This window comes from Apium graveolens, chromosome 1, assembly GCF_009905375.1.
Source record: "Apium graveolens cultivar Ventura chromosome 1, ASM990537v1, whole genome shotgun sequence".
NCBI classification, from domain to species: domain Eukaryota; kingdom Viridiplantae; phylum Streptophyta; class Magnoliopsida; order Apiales; family Apiaceae; genus Apium; species Apium graveolens.
In genome coordinates this window covers 125,267,635-125,281,061 of record NC_133647.1, presented here as the reverse complement: position 1 = coordinate 125,281,061, position 13,427 = coordinate 125,267,635, and the positions used below count along the sequence as shown (strand labels likewise).

Here is a 13,427-nt window from a genome sequence, read left to right as displayed (position 1 = left end):
TGCATACGCGTTCGCGCACTCGTAAGAGAACACTGGATAAAGCTGAGGAAGAACTTGTGGTAGTTCGTAGGGAAGTTTTTGAGGAAGAAAAGAAGGTAGAAGAAGAAGAGAAAGTCAAAGAACCAGTTGTAGTAGCGATGGGAGATCAAGCAAAAAATCCGAAGGCTTTGATGGACTATTTTAAGCCTAAGATTAATGACATTCAGTCTAGCATCATCAGACCAGCCATCAGGGCTAACACTTTTGAGATCAAGGCAAGCACGATTCAAATGATACAGAACTCAGTTCAGTTTGGGGGTTCTCCTACTGAAGACCCCAACATGCACATCAAGGATTTCATCGAGATCTGCGACACCTTCAAGTTTAATGATGTGACTGAAGATGCTATCAAGCTACGACTCTTCCCATTCTCTCTGAGGGACAAAGCTAAGTGCTGGTTACAATCTCTACCAGCAGGGTCTATCACCATTTGGGAAGATCTCGCTCTAAAGTTTCTCACTAAATTCTTTCCCATTGTGAAGACTGCTGCAATCAGGAATGCTCTTACCCAGTTTGCGCAGCAAACTGGAGAATCTCCGTGTGAGGCTTGGGATCGATATAAGGAGATGTTAAGGAAGTGCCCATACCATAGCATGCCTGATTGGATGATTATCAACTGTTTCTAGAATGGATTGGGTCCTACTTCTAGGCCCATGCTTGATGCAATATCGGGAGGAGCCTTGTGGGCTAAGAGCTACGATGAAGCCTATAAACTTATTGAACTGATGGCTGCAAATGAGTACCAGAATCCTTCCCAGAGACTGACTCAGGGAAAAGTAGCAGGAATTCTAGAGTTGGACGTAACAACTGCTATCGTAGCCCAACTTAAGGCTTTAACAATGAAGGTGGACACTTTGGCTAATTATGGAGTTAATCAAATCACCAGTGTCTATAAACTTTGTGATGGTACCCATGATACTGATCAGTGCGCAATTACTAGTGAATCAACTCAGTTCTTGAGTAACTTCCAGTGATCGCAACAACCAGCCCCAGCCACCTATCATCCGAACAACCGCAATCATCCTAATTTCAGCTGGAGAAACGCTCATAATGCGGTTCAACAGTCTTATCAATAGTATCCAGCAAAGCAGTACAACCCCCCGGTTTTCAGCAACCGCAATATGCAACAAGACAACAACTCCAGTTGCAACAAGCTAATGAAAAATCTGAATTAGAGGAGTTGAAGCTTATGTGCAAAAGTCAAGCTGAAAACCAAATTGGGCAAATTGTCAATACCTTGCTAAATCGTCAGCCTGGTACACTACCTAGTGACACTGAAGTGCCAGGAAAGAGGGAAGCTAAGGAACAGGTAAAGGCAATCACTTTAAGGTCTGTAAAGGTTGCGAATTCCGAACAAACTCAAGAGTTGACTGAAGAAGTTAAAGATGAGAAAAAGGTAGAGCAACAGGATAAAGAAGTGGAACCAAGAAAGACTACTGTTGAGCACACTCCGCCTGAGGGTATTACATGGGAGAAACAGGTCTATCCTCCACCGCCTTTTCCTAAGGGGCTGCAGAAGAAGAAGCTGGACAAGCAATTTGAGAAGTTTATGGAGGTGTTCAAGAAACTTCATATCAATATACCTTTCGCTGAGGCTCTTGAGCAGATGCCTAGTTATGCAAAGTTTATAAAAGGTATTCTCTCTCAAAAAGTGAAGTTAGATGATTTAGATACTGTCGCTCTTACGGAGGAATACAGTGTTGTGCTGCAACAAAAATTACCTCCAAAGCTTAAGGATCCTGGAAGCTTCACTATTCCATATACTATTGGAAAAGTATCTTTTGATAGATGCTTATGTGACTTGGGAGCTAGCATCAATCTGATGCCCTTGTCAATCTTCAAGCAGTTGGACTTGCCTGATCTAAAACCAATTTATATGACCTTGTAGTTGGCCGACCGATCTATTACGTATCCACGAGGTATTGTGGAGGATGTCTTGGTCAAGGTTGATAAACTTATCTTCCCTGCTGATTTCGTTATTCTGGATTTTGAGGAAGATAAGAAGATTCCCATAATCTTGGGAAGACCTTTTTTGGCAACTGGCCGAACTTTGATAGATATGTAGAAGGGTGAGCTTATAATATGAGTACTGGATCAGGATGTTACCTTCAATGTGTTCAATGCTATGAAATTTCCTACTGATAATGAGGAGTGCTTAAAAGTGGAGTTGGTCGATTCGGTGGTCATATCGGAACTTGATCAATTGCTAAGGTCTTATGCCTTAGAAAAAGCCTTATTGGGGAATTCAGACAGTGAAGATGACGCAGGTGAAGAACAATTGCAGTATTTGAATGCTTCTCCCTGGAATGCCTCAAGCCTTCTATTGAGGAAGCTCCATCTCTTGAGCTTAAGCCTTTACCTTAGCATTTGAGGTATGCATTTTTAGGAGATGCATCTACTCTGCTTGTTATTATCGTATCTAACTTTTCAAGTAGTGATGAGGAAAAACTTTTGAGGATTCTGAGAGAGTTCAAGTCGGCAATTGGATGGACTATAACAGATATCAAGGGGATCAGCCCTTCTTACTGTATGCATAAAATTCTGCTAGAGGAAGGTAGCAAGCCTACAGTCGAGCAGTAAAGAAGACTTAATACTATCATGAAGGAGGTAGTGAAGAAGGAAATTCTGAAGTGGCTAGATGTCGGGATCATCTATCCTATCTCAGACAGTTTATAGGTAAGCCCGGTTCAATGTGTGCCAAAGAAAGGTGGAATTACTGTTGTAACAAATGAAAAGAATGAGCTTATTCCTACACGGACAGTCACATGGTGGATAGTCTGTATGGACTATCGGAAGCTGAACAAAGCCACTAGGAAGGACCATTTTCCATTTCCCTTCATTGATCAGATGCTTGACAGGTTGGCTGGTCATGAGTATTACTGTCTTCTGGATGGCTATTCGGGTTACATTCAGATTTATATCACTACCTTCACTTGTCCATTTAGTACTTTCGCCTTCAGACGAGTTTCTTTTGGTCTGTGTGGTGCACTAGCCACATTTCAGAGATGTATGATGGCCATCTTTTTTGACATGATTGGCCAGAATGTGGAGGTGTTCATGGATGACTTCTCAGTCTTTGGCGGTGATTCTTTTGATGAATGTTTGCAGAATCTGGGACACGTTTTCAAGAGGTATGTTAAGACCAATCTAGTTCTCAATTGGGGGAAATGTCATTTTATGGTGCGTCAAGGCATTATTCTCGGGCACAAGGTTTATAATAAGGGTCTAGAGGTGGACTAGTCCAAGGTGGGGGTTATTGAGGATCTTCCTCCACCTATTTCTGTTAAGGGCATTCGCAGTTTTCTTGGTAATGCGGGTTTCTATAGGCGTTTTATCAAGGACTTCTCGAAAATTTCAAAGCCTTTGTGCAGTCTGTTAGAGAAAGATATTCTTTTTAAATTCGATGACGAGTTCCTTGCAGCTTTTGAGACATTGAAGAAGAGTTTAATCACGACACCCATCATAACCGCACCTGATTGGAATGAGCCTTTTGAGATGATGGGCGATGCAAGTGATTATGCAGTTGGAGCAGTTCTTGGGCAGAGGAAGAACAACATGTTTCATGTGGTCTACTATTCCGGTAAGACCTTAATGGTACTCAACTGAATTATATGAGTACGGAGAAAGAACTGTTGTCTATTGTCTACAGTTTTGAGCAATTTTGATCTTATCTATTTGGGACTAAGGTGACAGTTTTTAGTGATCATTCCGCCATTTGATATCTCATCTCAAAGAAGGAATCGAAGCCTAGATTGATTCGATAGGTTCTTTTGCTCCAAGAATTTGAACTAGAGATCAAGGACATAAAAGGAACTGAAAATCAAGTTGCTGATCATCTCTCGCGTTTAGAGAATCCTAATGCTAGTTCATTGGATAAGATATCGATAAATGAGTCTTTTCCCGACGAGCAGTTGTTTGGAGTGCAAGAAGAAGAGTCGTGGTTTGCAGACATTGTGAACTACCTTATGAGTAACATCATGCCTCCAGATTTATCGTATGCTCAAAGGAAGAAGTTTCTACATGAAGTGAAGTGGTATATGTGGGATGAGCCGTTTCTTTTTTGCCAAGGAGCTGACCAAATCATCAGGAGATGTATTCCTTACAGCGAAACGGGGGGGGGGGGATCTTGCGGGATTACCACTCAACGACTTATGGAGGACATTATGGTGGAGAAAAGACAGCAGCTCATGTTCTTCAAGTAGGTTTCTTTTGGCCAACATTATTTAAAGATGCTCATCAGTTTGTTTTGAAATGTGATCATTGTCAACGTGTGGGTAATATATCCAAGAGGGATGAGATCCCTCTTAATGTGCTTCTCGAGGTTGAGGTCTTCGATGTTTGGGGAATTGACTTCATGGGGCCATTTGTCTCCTCTTGCAACAATCAGTATATCCTGTTGGCAGTTGATTATGTGTCGAAATGGGTTAAAGTTAAGGTATTTCCAAGGAACGATGCGAAAGTCGTGCTTAATTTTCTTCACAAGCAGATATTCACAAGGTTCGGGACTCCAAGAGTCATAATCAGTGATGAGGGGTCGCATTTTTGTAACCGCAAGTTCACCTCCATGATGAAGAGGTATAATTTGAATCATCGCATTGCTACGACTTATCATTCTCAGAAAAATGGTCAAGCTGAGGTATCTAACAGAGAGATCAAGCGTATTTTGGAGAAAGTGGTATGTCCATCGAGGAAAGATTGGTATTTGAAGTTTGATGAAGTTGTTTGGGCTTATAGAACAACACATAAAACTTCATTGGGAATGTCTCCATTTCAGTTGGTTTATGGTAAAGGGTGTCATTTGCCTGTGGAGCTTGAGCATAAAGCATATTGGGATTTGAAGAAATTAAATCTGGATTTGGATGCGGCTGGAAAGAAAAGGATGCTTCAATTGAATGAACTTGACGAGTTTCGACTTCAAGCTTATGAGAACAACAAAATATACAAGGAAAAAGTAAAGAGGTGGCACAATCGGGGTCTAGCGCTCAAGAAATTTGTGCCAGGGCAACAAGTTCTTTTATTCAACTCTCGTCTCCGTCTTTTTCCTGGAAAGTTGAAGTAAAGATGGCCAGGGCCCTACTTAATCAAAACTGTGTTTGCACATGGAGCGATGGAAATTTTTGAGAATGATCCGGGCCAAGAATTTAAGGTAAATGGTCAGAGATTGAAGCATTACTATGGTGACACGGCAAACCGCGATGTGGTTAGTGCCATTTTGTTGTCCACTTGATCTCGAGATTCTACGTCGAGCTAGCGACGTAAAAGAAGCGCTTCGTGGGAGGCAACCCAAGTATGTTGTACATTAGTAGATAGAGGAAGCAAGAAGAAAAGAGAAAAATGCAAAAACATCAGAAAAAGAAAAAATTCAGGGTCAGGTACAGAAGTTGGGCTCGCCCACGCTGGCCAAGCGCGCGGCCACGCCGTTTTTACAGAAACCAAGCGCGCCTGCACTGTCCTAGCGCGCGGCCGCGCTGGGTCCCTGTTCAGAAAAAATAAAAACAGCAGTTTTATTAGAGAAAGTCAGGATTTTAATTCCAAAATCAATTCTAACCCGATTTTTACTCTTCCACGTCCTATAATTCCCTCTCCTAATCAATTCCATTATTCCCACGATTCCCATAATCAATTCCCACCTCTATACCTTATCAAATTCACACCCCTCCACCTATAAATACATACATTTGCATACAATTTCTCCACCAATCCACAAACTCTCAAACTCAAATTCTCTCTAAACACTTAAGATTTTATTCTTTCTTTTTCAATCCCGATGGCACCCAAACGACAGAGAACACAAGTTAGCAGGAGCACCACTGACTCTTCATCTGCAGGTGGTGTGATGCCCAAATTTTCTACTCCCGGGGCTGAAGAGGAGTACACGAGGCTTCTCTCGAAGCCTATTTCTAAGGAGCGATGGTTTTTGCCATCAGGGAATGATGGTAAGCTTTTAGAGATGATCCTTGAGATGGGCTGGGTTTCTTTTTGTGAGGCTCCCGCTGTTGTGCTCATGAGTGTTGTGTGAGAGTTTTATGCTAACATAAAGGCGGAGAAGAATGGATTCACGGTGGTTAGGGGGATGACTGTTGAGTATAGTGCAGAGGCTATTAAGAGGGTGATTGAGCAACCTGCGAGGAAGTTTGGTCAGGACACATGGAACGATAAGACTCCGGAGGACTTTGATTTGGATCTTATTATTGCTACTCTCTGTGTGCCTCAGACTCATTGGAAGTTCAAGAGGGGCACTACTGATACGCCATGTTCCCTGCTTCATGCATGAGCAGGTTTGCACGTGCTTGGAACTCTTTTATTTGTGCTAACATCATGCCATCTTCGCATGTGCATGAGATTACTGTGGAGCGTGCTCGTCTGTTGTGAGGGATTCTGCAGGGTGATTACATTGATTTGGGGATGGTGATTTACCAGGGGATTCTGAGATTTTTGAGGGGAAGTACTACAGGTGCTATTCCGTATGCATCAGTTATGACGAAGTTGTGCGTGGCAGTTGGTGTTTATTGGCCAACACATTAGCAGCAACAACATGGTTGAGTGATATGGCGGAAAGCCCGATACTAAGGGGCTTGGTTACTCTTATGCTCATCTTCCAGGTGGTGTGCCTATGGAGGCAGCTACAACGGGAGGTTCTCAGCATGCCCGTCGAGCAGCTTGGAGAGCTCAGTATGGAGAGGAGGTCGATCCATCGCATCAACAGCTGCAAGAGGAGGCAGCAGGAGCAGAGATGAGAGCTGGTTTGAGTTCGACGTAGTATAGGCGTCTTGCGAGGAGGATGGATGCGATGCACGACATCCATAGTCATTTTGCACGTGATCTCACCCAGGCACTTGGGACTACATTTAGAGCCACCGGAGTTGACATTCAGTGGCCAATTTTTGGTGAGGATTCTGTGTATCCACCTCCGGACATGCCTGGCACTCCAGCCGTTGAGGGTGAGGATTCTGATTCACAGTAGGTATGCCTGATTCCGTAATATTACCTTCACTGAGGATAGTGAATATTTTAAGTTTGGGGGTAGTAGTTGAAGGAATATGTTTGTGTGAGTCTCATATAGTTTGCATGTTCATGATAGTTTAGTTCATATAGTTTGCATATTTTGCCATGTAGTTTTTTTTTATTTTGGTAGTTTTTATGATATTTTGTTCATGTAGTTTCATGCATTTGCATTAAATCATGATTCCCTTAGATAATTTTTCCAATTAATTGGTGATATTGATGCTAGTGTAGTGATGTCGTATTTAGTGATGTTGAGTCTTATTGGATTGATTTGCATGCTAAAGACACTTGTATTTCACTAAGTCTTATAGGTTGCTAGAGTGCTAGATCATAGTCATGATTTTTTTGATTGTCGAGGTTTAATCGCTTGTTTATATTTAGAATCTAGGATATGCTCTTAATGATAAAGACATGGATATTTAAAAATTGGAGAAATTGGATTTCATTGCTAGTTGTGTGTCTGGGTGTTAAATGGCTAGTAGTCGGCTCATATTTTTATGAATAGTCTAGGGTTGAATGAGATGGAGCGAAACACACTCATTCAGAAATTGTGAAAAAAAAAGAAAAAAAAAGAAAGAATAGGTGTTATGTATAATTGATCACGAGTGGGCTCTTTAGTACTCGAGTTATTAAGTTCTTATGGGACTTTGTGCCTAGTGACCTATGTTAGATATATTTGATAATGTCATGGCTAATATGATTTATGTTTAGTTTTCAGATCTTACTTAAACAAGATAAATCAGTACTTACTGGAAGTCAGGACTTAAGGATATCAGTACTTATATTATCAGGAGATAATCATCAGAAGATGGATATCAGTACTTAAGTGCTGAAGGACGTTCAGATAAGGACAGTAGCTGATTAAAGGAAAGAAGATCGAGATAAACATAAGAAGAGATATGCATGAAGAAGGAGTTCCGTGAAGAATGGAATACTTGGAAGAAAAGATATCTGATTGATATATTTTAGGAAGCAGAATTATATTCCATATCAATTAACGATTATCCTGTAACTGTGTAGTATATAAACACAGACATAGGGTTTACACTATAAGTGTTATCATATTCGAAGAGATTATTCATTGTAACCCTAGCAGCTCTCGTGATATTTGTTCATCACTGAGAGGTAACAGTTCCATACTGTAATAGAGTTTATTGTTTCAATAAAGTTTGTTTTCTGTTACTTGAAATATTAAAAGTTCGATTTGATTGTATTTTACACTGTATTCACCCCCTCTATAGTGTGTGTGACCTAACAAGTGGTATCAAAGCCTATCTGTTAACACACATACAGTTAAAGATCCAAACACAATCATGTCTGACACAGAAACTCCAACTAAGCCTACCAAAACTGAAGAACTTTCAAAGACACAAATTCAAAGTCGATATGAAACCATCAGAGTTCCCATACTGAGATCATTTGAATATGCCATATGGAAGGTGAGGATGACCATGTTTCTGGAAGCTACAGATCCAGAATATCTTGATAGAATCAAGGAAGGGCCTCATAAACCAACCAAGCTCGCTGTTACAGTTGCAGGTGAAGCAACAAAGACCGTACCAAAGGAGAAGAGTGATTATACTGCTGAAGATATCGCATCAATTGCTAAGGATGCTAAGGTATGACACTTACTGCATAGTGCCATTGATAATGTAATGTCAAACATGGTAATTAACTGCAAGACTGTTAAGGAGATATGGGATTCTCTGGAAAAAAGGTGTCAGGGAACTGATACAATTAAGAAGAACATGAAGACAATACTCACTCAAGAGTATGAACACTTTGACTCAAAGGCTAATGAGTCATTGACTGATTTATATGATAGATTTGTCAAACTCTTGAATGATCTGTCACTGGTTAACAAGGAGTATGATCTTGAAGATTCAAACCTTAAATTCCTGTTAGCTCTTCCTGGATGTTGGGATTTGAAGGCAACAACAATAAGAGACAACTACAGTCTTGATGAAACAACTCTTGATGAAATTTATGGAATGCTCAAGACTCATGAACTTGAGATGGAACAAAGAAGCAAGAGGAAAGGAGGAAAGTCAAGGACAGTTGCTCTTAAGGCTGAAGAAGAATCCCCCAAGGCAGCTACCTCAAGAAAAGACAATGGTAAAGCTCTTTTCACAAAGTCTGATACTGAGTCATCAAGTTCTGAAAGTGATGATGACTCAGATTCTGAAAGCTTGCCTGAGACTGATGCTGATGAGGAGATAATGAAGCTGTGTGCTCTTATGGTGAAAAGGATCACAAAGATTGCATATAGGAAGTTCAGGAAGGGAAAGAAGATTTCCAGGAAAGGCACAAGTTCTGATAAGAAGAATTTCAGAAGATCTGAAGGCAGAGGAGGAAAGTCTGATAGAAGAGATTATACCAATGTCAAATGCTATAACTGTGGTGAGAAAGGCCACATATCTCCTGATTACAAGAAAGTAAAGGGTGACAAAGGCAAGGCTCTTGTCACAAAGAAGAAAAGCTGGACATACACCTCAGACTCTGAAAGTGAGGAGAACTATGCGTTGATGGCAAATGCTGATAAAGAAAGTGCTGAGAGCAGTTCTGAAGCTGCTGAAACAAAGGTACCTCAGACTACTTATGCTTTTCATACTGATGATATTAATGAGTTGAGAAGATATCTTAAAACCATGTTTGTTAGTTATAGAGAACAAACTTTAACATGTGAAAGATTAACTTCTGAAAATCTTGCTTTTAAGAAAAGAAATGATTTCTTAGAAAAAGAGTTAGTTATGTTCCATCAAACTCAGAAGGATAGAGATGATGCTTTTTATGTTAGGGATGAAGTGCTAAAAATGAATGAATCTCTAAAAACTGAGTTAGAAAAGGAAAGAGAGATAATCAGGACTTGGACTAACTCTGGCAGAACAACTCAAAATTTGCTAAGTAGTGAAAATTGGAAAGAGGGCTTAGGTTATGGAGAGGATAAGAATGATAAAGGAACTGTATAAATTAAACCTGTTGTTAAGCAAAAGCCAAAGTTAAAACCTGTTAAGTTTGTAACTGTAAAGTCTGATAATGATAAATCAGAAGTTAGAGAGGGATTAACTTCTGACAAACTAAAACAGGAAAAGACAGCTGAAGTAAACATAGGCTTAATGACTAAGAAGCAGCTTAAGCATAAGCTGAAAGATGTTAAGAATACAAACAAGGTAAAATCACCTAGGAAAAATAGGAATGGAAAGGAAGGTGTAAATAAAAGCAATGATTATAAACCTGTTCCTGATGCTCCTAGGAAAACATGTCATAACTGTGGAAGTTCTAACCATCTGGCCTCTTTTTGCAGGAAGAATAAGAACATAAACTCCTTACCTTCAAAATCAGGAGTTAAGAGTCAGTCTGTTAGATTTAAACCACAAAATCCGTGTTTTCATTGTGGTAGTTTATGTCATTCCATTTATACTTATAAGGAATATCATAGTTTGTACTATGATTATTATCAATTAAAACCTTCTTTGAAGAAAGTTTCCATTGTTCCTTCTAGTGTAAATTCTGATTCAAAGTCTGATAGTGTAAGTTCTGATAAGAAAAATGTTAACATAAACTCTGATGCTAAATCCGCTGCAAATGTTAACAAACTTGATAAGGCCAAAGGATCCAAGCAAGTCTGGATCCTTAAAACTAATCATTAGTGGTCTTTGTGATTGCAGGGCAACAGGAAAAATATTCTAGTTCTGGACAGTGGATGTTCAGGACATATGACTGGAAATAAAGCCCTGCTATCAGACTTTGTGGAGAAAGTTGGCCCAAGTGTTTCTTATGGAGATGGAAACATTGGAAAAACATTGGGATATGGCAATATCAATCTTGAGAATGTCATCATTAAAGATGTAGCTCTGGTCTCAGGACTTAAACACAATCTGCTGAGTATAAATCAAATCTGTGACAGAGGTTATCATGTTGATTTCTTTGAAGAACACTGTGAAGTTGTGAGTAAATCCAAAGGAAAAGTTGTTCTAAAAGGATACAGGCATGGTAATATTTATGAAGCTAAGCTTTCAACAAGTACTGATGGTTCTGCAATCTGTCTGATGAGTAGAGCATCAATTGAAGAAAGCTGGAATTGGCACAAGAAACTCTCTCATTTAAATTTCAACAATATAAATGAACTAGTCAAGAAAGATCTTATGAGAGGACTGCCAAAGTCAGTATTTGCTCCTGATGGCCTTTGTGATTCTTGTCAGAAGGCCAAACAAAGAAAATCTTCATTCAAGAGCAAGACTGAATCATCAATTCTTGAGCCTTATCATCTACTACATGTTGATCTATTTGGTCCAGTAAATGTCATGTCTATTGCAAAGAAGAAATATGCGTTGGTCATAGTGGATGAGTTCACCAGATACACATGGGTGTATTTCTTGCACACAAAAAGTGAAACTGCATCTATCTTGATTGATCATGTCAAACATCCGGATAAATTGGTCAAAGATTCTGTGAAAACCATAAGGAGTGATAATGGCACTGAGTTCAAGAATTTGATAATGGAAGAGTTCTGCAAAAACCATGGAATTAAGCAGGAATTTTCTGCTCCTGGAACTCCACAGCAAAATGGAGTTGTTGAAAGGAAGAATAAAACTCTCATTGAAGCTGCACGTACAGTGCTTGAAGAAGTAAAGCTTCCAACCTATTTATGGGCTGAAGCTGCGCAGACTGCTTATTTTACTCAAAATGCAACACTCATTAACAAGCAAGGAAAAACACCATATGAGATGGTGAAGAAAAAGAAGCCAAATCTGAAGTACTTTCATGTATTTGGATGCAAGTGTTTTGTTCTCAAGACTCATCCTGAACAGCTATCTAAATTTGATCTAAAAGCTGATGAAGGAATCTTTGTTGGATATCCACTTTCCACAAAAGCCTTCAGAGTCTATAATTTGAGAACAAGAGTGGTCATGGAATCTATCAATGTCTCTTTTGATGACAAGAATATTACTGGTCTTGAAGATTTTATTGATCATGATCAGCTGAGATTTGAAAATGAAGACTCAAGTACTGATACTGAAAATCCTGACAGTCTAAGTCCTGATATTGTAAACTCTGATGGATTAAACTCTGATGTTATTGAAACTGTGGTGACTACGCCAAAGGAAGATGCACCTATGCAGGGGGAGCATACTCAAGAATATACCACATCTCAAGAAGCATCAGAACACACATCTGGCTCTTCAAGTTCTGATTCGTCAAGTTCTGATAAGCCAAGTTCTGATAGTGCTGAAAATCTAAATTCTGAAGAATCCAACTCAGAGAGCATAGTTTCATGGGGAGCATCAGAAAATGAAAATGAAGATAGCATGGATCATGGGGGAGCATCCAGTTCTAGAGAAAACCTTCCATCTGCAAGGAAGTGGACTAAATCACATACACCTGATTTGATAATTGGAAATCCTGATGCAGGTGTCAGAACTAGAACAGGTACTTCAAACGAATGTCTTTACAATTCTTTTCTCTCTCAGACTGAGCCAAAGAAAGTGGAAGAAGCTCTTCAAGATGCTGATTGGGTGCAAGCAATGCAGGAAGAGTTAAATGAATTTGAAAGAAACAAAGTCTGGACCTTAGTGCCAAGACCAAAGAATAGATCTGTTGTTGGTACAAAGTGGGTGTTCAGAAACAAAACTGACAATGATGGCATAATTACAAGGAATAAGGCAAGGATGGTTGCAAAAGGATATTCTCAATAAGAGGGAATTGATTATGATGAAACATTTGCACCAGTTGCTAGGTTAGAAGCCATAAGGATATTTTTGGCTTATGCTGCTCACAAAAAGTTTACTGTCTTTCAAATGGATGTGAAAAGTGCTTTTCTCAATGGAGAATTAGAGGAGGAAGTATATGTTGAACAACCTCCAGGCTTTGTAGATTCCAAACATCCAGATTATGTCTACAGGCTTGATAAAGCACTTTATGGACTTAAGCAAGCTCCTAGAGCATGGTATGAGACTTTAACTCAGTTTCTTCTGGAAAGTGGATTCAACAGAGGAACAATAGACAAAACACTATTCTACCTCAACCATGGAAATGACTTACTTCTGGTCCAGATTTATGTTGATGATATCATTTTTGGATCTACAAATGACAGACTTTGTAAGAAGTTTGCCAAACTGATGCAGTCAAGGTATCAGATGAGTATGATGGGAGAACTTAGCTATTTTCTGGGCCTTCAAGTCAAGCAAAATAAAGAAGGCACTTTTATTTGTCAAACTAAGTACACCAGAGACTTGCTGAAGAAATTTGGAATGCAAGATTGTTCAAGTGCATCCACTCCCATGGCCACTGCAACAAAATTGGATAAGGATACTGGTAAATCAGTAGATATTACTGATTACAGAGGTATGATTGGCTCTCTACTCTATCTAACTGCTAGTAGA

General features: G+C 39.6%; 1 non-coding gene across 1 annotated transcript; it reads right to left on the bottom strand.

Annotated features, from left to right (window-relative positions):
* Window positions 1–527: 527 nt before the first annotated feature.
* On the bottom strand, window positions 528–634 carry LOC141683720 (small nucleolar RNA R71). The gene has a single exon (XR_012560415.1). It is a non-coding gene; the product is annotated as a small nucleolar RNA R71 (small nucleolar RNA).
* Between the last annotated feature and the right edge of the window lie 12,793 nt (window positions 635–13,427).